This window comes from Oryctolagus cuniculus, chromosome 2 (genome assembly GCF_051225735.1).
Source record: "Oryctolagus cuniculus isolate XC-2025 breed Fujian yellow rabbit chromosome 2, ASM5122573v1, whole genome shotgun sequence".
Lineage (NCBI taxonomy): Eukaryota > Metazoa > Chordata > Mammalia > Lagomorpha > Leporidae > Oryctolagus > Oryctolagus cuniculus.
In genome coordinates this window covers 100,974,149-100,981,052 of record NC_142868.1, presented here as the reverse complement: position 1 = coordinate 100,981,052, position 6,904 = coordinate 100,974,149, and the positions used below count along the sequence as shown (strand labels likewise).

The window sequence follows — 6,904 nt, the reverse complement described above, 5'->3', positions numbered from 1 at the left end:
CTCCTGGCTCCTGGCTTCAGATCACCCCAGCTCCAGCTGTTGTGGCTATTTGGGGAGAGAACCAGTGCACAGAAGACCTTTCTTTCTTTCTCTACCTCTGTCCATCTGTATCTCTACTTCTTAAATAAAATAAATAAATAAATGAAAAATAACTATAGCTGCAACATTTCCTAAATGATACAAAGTATAAGGTGAAAATGTGACATTCCAACATAAAATGTAGGAGGAGGGGGAGTAAAAGGATAGTCTGTGAATGATATCAGATTAAGGCTCTCAACCTAGAGTTTTTTATTTTTATTTTTTTAAATAGAAGAATTAGGAAAACCACTAGGCAAACAACTATATCATGAGGGATCTCTTAAAAGTTCAGGAAAATGTGTAATTTCAAAATATTTTTCACCAAAATAAACTTATATTTTAATTCTAATTTCATTAACTTTTTGAAATAAAGATAACAAAAAGATTTTTTAAAAGATTCAAAGTATGTCACTATAGAAAATCATCAAGTCACAAAGGATATTGGTTAGAGATGAAAAAAAGATGAATTTATAAAACAATAGTACTAATAAAATAGTAATAAATCCTCACCTCTTAATAATTATTTTGAATGTAAATGAATTCTCTAAATAACAGGCAAACAATGGATGGAGAATAAAAAAAAGATAAAGATATGACTATATAGAGGCTATAAGAGGCTCATTTACTTTAAAGGGCATTTATAGATTGGAAGTGAAGGGATGGAAAGAGATAATCAATGTAAATGAAAAGCAACAATAATCAGAGGTAACTATAAGTCAGATCACCTAAATCAGACTTTAGGCCAAAGCTGTAACAAAGAGACAAAGGTCACTGCATAGTGATAAAAGTATCAGTTCATCAAGTGGATATAAAATTATACATACACCTAAACTCAGACTATCTCTCTGTCTCTAACACACAGGAATACATATAAGAAATTTAAAGGAAAACAGACTATTACACAATAAAGGCAGGGATTTCAAATCCCCATTTTCTACAATAGATCATCTAGATTGAAAATCAACAAGAAAACATTGGGACTGAATTATGCATTAGGAACAAATGGTCCTACCAGACATATACAAAACATTCTGGGGGCTGGTGCTATGGTGTGAGCTGAGACTCCACCTATGGTGCAGGCATCCCATGTGGGTGCCAGTTCTAGTCCTGGCTGCTCCTCTTCTGATTCAACTCTCTGCTATGGCCTGGGAAAGCAGTGGAGGATGGCCCAAGTGCTTGGGCCCCTGAATCCGTGAGGGTGACCTGGTAGAAGCTCCTGGTTCTGGGCTGCAGATTGTCTCAGCTCCAGCCATTGCAGTCATTTGGGGAGTGGACCAGCAGATGGAAGACTTTTCTCTCTGTCTCTCCCTTTCTGTAGCTCTGCCTCCCAAATAAATAAATACAAAATAATTTTTTGAGATTTAAAAGCAAGATTTATTAGAGTCAAAGACCTCATGACAAAACTGGAAGCTCCCAAGGACAAGTACTTCTGACCTTGCTAAAGGTAACTTTTGGGATAAATAAAATCTAGAAAAAGAACAAACAAAAAAAAACATATTTTGTCCAAGAACAATACAATAAAATCAAAAGTCATCCAAAGTACACATAGAATATATGTGGTCATACATTAAGCCACAAAAATAATGTCAACAAATTTAAGATTAAAATCATATCAAGTATAATTTCACACCCTAGTGGTCTGAAAATAGAAATTAATAATAGGTGAATTAGAGAATATACAAATATGTAGGAACTAAGCCATATACAACCCTAAATAACTACAGGATCAAAGAAAAACTAAAGAGGGAAGCTAAAAATACCTTGAAGAAAATAAGGAAACAGCATACAAAGCTAATAGGATGTAGCAAAATGTAGTACAATACCACCAGAACAAAAAAGAAGATATCAAATAAACAATTTAATTATCTAATGTTATAGCTCAACAAATTAGGAAAAACACTAAATAAGAAAATCAGCAAGAAAAGGAAATGACAGGGATTAAAGAAGTAATTAATAATACATTGTGGGGGGCCACACTGTGGTATAGGGGGAAAGCTGCTGACTGCAGTGCCAGCATCCCACATGGGCAATAGTTCCAGTCCCAGATGCTCAACTTCCAATCCAGCTCTCTGCTATGGACTGGGAAAGCAGTAGAAGATGGCACAGGACCCTGGGTCCCTGCACCCACTTGAGATACCTGGAAGGAGCTCCTGGCTCCTGGCTTCAGATCAGCCCAGCTCTGGCCACCACAGCCATTTTGGGAGTGAACCAGTGGATGGAAGACTTCTCTCTCTCTGCCTCTGCCTCTCTGTAACTCTGCCTTTCAAATAAATAAATAAATAAATAAAGTTAAAATAAAGCCCTCATTTAAACATCATAAAATAAAACTACTTATGATTGAATTAACCAATAAGGAGAACGATCTGTATACTCAAAAGTGTGACATACGAATAAAGGAAATTGAAGACAGCAGAAACAATGGAAAGCTAGTCCATGTTCATAGATCAGAAAAATAATACTGTTAAAATGTCCTTCCTACCCACACAAAACAATGTAGATATTTAATGCAATCCCAATCAAAATTTTAATGTCATTCTTCACAGAAACAGAAAAAAATATTAAAATTTGTATAAACAGGAAAGATTAAGAATCACCAAAACAATCTTTAGCAAAAACACCAAAGCTAGATGTATTACAAAGCTACAGCATGGTACTGCCACAAAAACAGAAACATTGACTGATGGAATAGGACAGAAAGCCCAGACATAAACCTAAAAATTGACAATTAACTGATTTTCAAATAAGGTACATAAATGTAGTAAACATAAAATGTAGTAATAGTAGTCTCTTCAACAAATCCTGCTGAAAAAAAGTGCCATCCACATGCAAAATAAATTGGCTACATCTAAATATTTATATGCAATCACTAAAAAATAGATTTCATGCTCAAATATAAAATCTAAAACTAGAAAAGTACTAACAGAACAGGAAAAAGTCCCAAGACATCAGTCCAGAAAATGAATTATTGGATGTGATTCCAAAAGCCAGGCATTAAAAGAAACACAGATTACTGGGATTATAGGAAATTAAAAAATATTTATACTGCAAGATAAATGACAAAGTGAAGAGAAAAGCCACACATTAGAAAGTAAGAGGCTAACAACAAATATGTATAAGGGAATCTAAGTACTCAAAATAACTCAAATATCTTTATTAAAATAAGAAAAGAAACCAAATAGACATTTCTCAGTAGAAGATATATAAATGGTCAACATATGAAAACATCTTTGATATTATTAATGATGAGACACAAATAAAACAAAAATAATGTATCACTTTTCACCTGATGGAATAGCTACTATCAAAAAGATGCAAAATAGTAAGTGTTCATAAGTACAATAGTCTCTGGAAATGTAAATTAAATCAGACAGCTTAGAAAGTAGTATGAAGTTTCCTCTAAAAACATAACATAGAACTTGCATTGGATTTATTAATTCCAAAACTAAGTATATATTTGAACATGAAACCATTATATTTAAGATATAGCTGTACTCCCATGTAGAGTACATAAGACATAAAAACCATGAACATGTTCACCAACACATGAATGGACTTAAAATGTATTCTACTCAGATTGAAAAAGAAGAAAATTCTGTCACATGACAAGATACATGAATAGAGCATATTATATTATGTGACACAAGTCAGGCACAGAAAGGCAAATATATTATCTTGTTTATATCTGAACTCTGAAAAGCCAAAATGCATATAAGATTCACTAAGTCATAAAACAGACTAAATAAATGTTAAAAGGACTGAACTCACAAGAGGTATTTTCTGATTATGAAGGATCACAAGAGAAAATTAGGGGCGCACATTTGGCCTAGTGGTTAAAATGCCCCTTTAAATGTCCATGTCCTGGATTTGAGCCTTGGTTCTGCCCAATATTCCAGCTTCCTGAAAATGTGCACACAAGTGATGGATCACGTACCTGAGTCTCTTCCGTGCATGAGAGAGACAGGAATGGAGTTTCAGGATCTAGGCCTCACCCTGGTCTGGCTCTGGCTGTTGTGGGCATCTAGGGAGTAAACCAGTGAATGGGGGATATTTTAAAAACAATATCTGATATCAGTAAACTACCCTTCTACCTTAAGAAATTAGAAAAATTGGAAAAAGCTAAAGCCAAACCAAAGAGGAAAAAGATATATAGAAGGTAGAGTGGAAAAAGACAAAGAAACGACGGTGCAGCGGTGGCTACTTGCAGGTAGGGAACCAGGGGCTAGGGATGATAGCACTTGTGAGATCTTTCTGCCCAGCAAGATCCTGCTATCTCTGCACCCAGCCATACCGTACAGGATCTCTCCTTGACCCCAATTTGCTCTACTCATTCCTGTCTCACTTTGGCATTCTGCTGATTCCTCTGGGATAGGCCATGCAAGATTCACAACCCACTTGCTTCTGTCCACCCAACGCCTGGCAGGCTTGCTTAGCTTGCAGTGTCAAGAAATGTATAGTGTGTAAGCCAAGTTCACACGTAAGCAGCTTGAGCATGTTTGGATCTCCTGGACACTAACAGTATATCTGCAACCCTGGTAAAAGAGAGAACTATGCTACTCACTGATAAATACAGAATTTCTTCATCAGGAAAATGATCCCCATGTCTCATCTGGAGACCAGGGGATATGCAAGGATCTTGATGAACACTGTATGAGTGGTGGTCAAGAAAGGCAGAGAAATCAGAACCCTAGTCCAGTCACAGGAGCAGCTGCACACATCTCAGAAAGCAAAAGCAAATGAGGTCCTGCCCACTGCCATTGGTGGTTCCTGAACCAGGTGACCAGGTACTGAAACTGCTCCACCTCAGGAGACAGATCAGACGCACAGTGTGGACAGAATGTGTGCAGCCTCATCCATAATCCATGCTGCACTCACAGTGAGTCCCATCATTCCCAGTCACTCCTTCCCTCTACCCCTTGACCTCATTTTTGAGACACGCAGGCTCAGGAAGAAGGCCCTGAAGTCACTACCTTCCCAAGTAAGCCTGGCTTCAGCTCTGTCCAAATATATACCTCCCCCGTTCAACCCACTCCTGATCCCTCTCGGAGCCTGGGTCTCCTCCCAACTGCCTGAAAGATACTCTGGGGAGCAGAGATACTCTGCAAGATGCTTGTCTGATACAAAGCAGTTGCAGGACAGGACCAGTGCTTTGGGATCATATCTTCCCAGCTTGGTGAAAAATTAAAAAATGAGCATCAATATTTGGGGCATCCAGTTTGAATAACTAAAGCTTCCATGTCCAGGTCCTACTTTTGTTTTCTTCTTTTCTGTTTCTTACCCCTGTTTCCTTGCTGTACTCCATCTATAAACCCATGGAGAGAGGTGACTATGTCTCCTACTACGATCTGCCAGCTCCCTTACACTAGTTTTCACTTTATATATGTGAGTTGACAGAAATATACAAAAAAGTATAGCTTTTAAATACACTTAATTAAATCTCTTAAAACAACTGATTTTTCTCAGTCTCTAAAAAAATTATCTTTAAGTCAATTCTGAGGGAAGAATAGCTACCTCGCCTTTGTTTAATTTTTTACAAAACACAAATAAGCATTTATTTCCCTTTAAATCTGTTTATTCTTGTATTGCAGGTATGTATCTCATGACTGCATTTGGGGGATCCTCAAAGGCCATGACTAGGGCTAACGTGCTTTTCCCAAAGGGCAGCAGTGGAGGTGGGAGGGTGATTTGCAGGACTGTCCTCAGCATGCACAACAAGAAAGGCGTGACTACAGCTAGAGCACCCATCAGCATGTAGCCTGGTCACCTGGGAAGACCTGGGTGAAGTGTCCGTCCTGACTGGGGATCTGCTGAGATCTAAGCTAAAAGCAAATCCAATCAGAAGTCAGAGAGGACCTTGTGGTTGGGAAACAGAATTTCACAGCAGCTTTGAATGAAACTGAGGATCAACATGAAGGGGGATAATGACAATAAAACGACTAAAATCCAAGTAAAACTATTATAGCACCACACACGACTGTCTTTATGTACAAGGGTATCCAACAGGGTCAGAGAAGGAAATAGAGGTCAGACTCGGACCAGGATTCCAGGACTAACGGGAGTAACCCGTTTCAACAAAGTGCAGACAAAAAATAAAACACTGGCACAGTCAGTGACAACAGAACACAAGGAGGATGGATGCACACAGGAGAGTCTACCATGGAGACTGCAGATGCCTGAACCAACTCTCCTCGAGACCGGGAGCGCAGGAGGAACCGGGAGAAGCGCGCAGCACACCCGCTGACTCCTCCTAGTCCCAGCCTCCGACTCAGAAGGCGCTGACGGACCTGAGAGGCTCAGGCTGAGGGCTTCTTCCACCATCACAGCTTTATTCCTGGCTCCAACTTGGAGACCACCTCACGGCTGCTAACGCAGGAACCTGTTAGGAGGGAAAAGAATCCTTAACGCCAGGCTCCTGCGGCCACTGGACCGCCGCCGCGCGCTTTTCGCCAGTTCTGCTGCGCCTGCGCGGAGAAGCCGGCAAACCCGGCGCGCTTGCGTCACTTCTCTCTTCCAAGTTCCCAGGACGGTGCTGCTCGGCACCTGCGCGGGACAGCCGGCGGCTCAGGTTGCAGGCTCCTGGGCGATACCTGCTGTCAGTCAACGGGTTGTTTCTCCCGCCAGCCCTCCTCCTTCCAGTCCCTCAGGGAGGCGCGGTGGAGCCCGCCCCAAGGTCCCCCGGTGCAGGAGAAGTGGCTATGCGGCCACGGTTCCGGGGTTCCCGCCCGCGACCCGGATGGCCGATACAGGTCCGTCCCGTGGACATAGGCTCCGGCTGCACGACTCGTGTGCTCTCCAGGAGCCCCCCTCCCCCACCATCCCCGTCCCAACC

The 6,904-nt window shown here is 40.5% G+C and overlaps 1 long non-coding RNA gene across 3 annotated transcripts; it reads right to left on the bottom strand.

The window, feature by feature from the left end:
- Positions 1-1,231: 1,231 nt before the first annotated feature.
- On the bottom strand, positions 1,232-6,631 carry LOC149127949 (uncharacterized). 3 transcript variants are annotated; one of them, XR_016229642.1, is made up of 4 exons: positions 6,231-6,631; positions 4,010-4,096; positions 2,216-2,338; positions 1,232-1,545 (listed from the first exon to the last, which is right to left on the bottom strand). It is a non-coding gene; the product is annotated as an uncharacterized LOC149127949 (long non-coding RNA). The 3 variants fall into 3 exon arrangements; XR_016229641.1 differs by lacking the exon at positions 1,232-1,545 and having other exon boundaries at positions 1,552-2,338; positions 6,231-6,628; XR_016229643.1 differs by lacking the exon at positions 1,232-1,545 and having other exon boundaries at positions 1,552-2,338; positions 6,360-6,618.
- Positions 6,632-6,904: the final 273 nt, after the last annotated feature.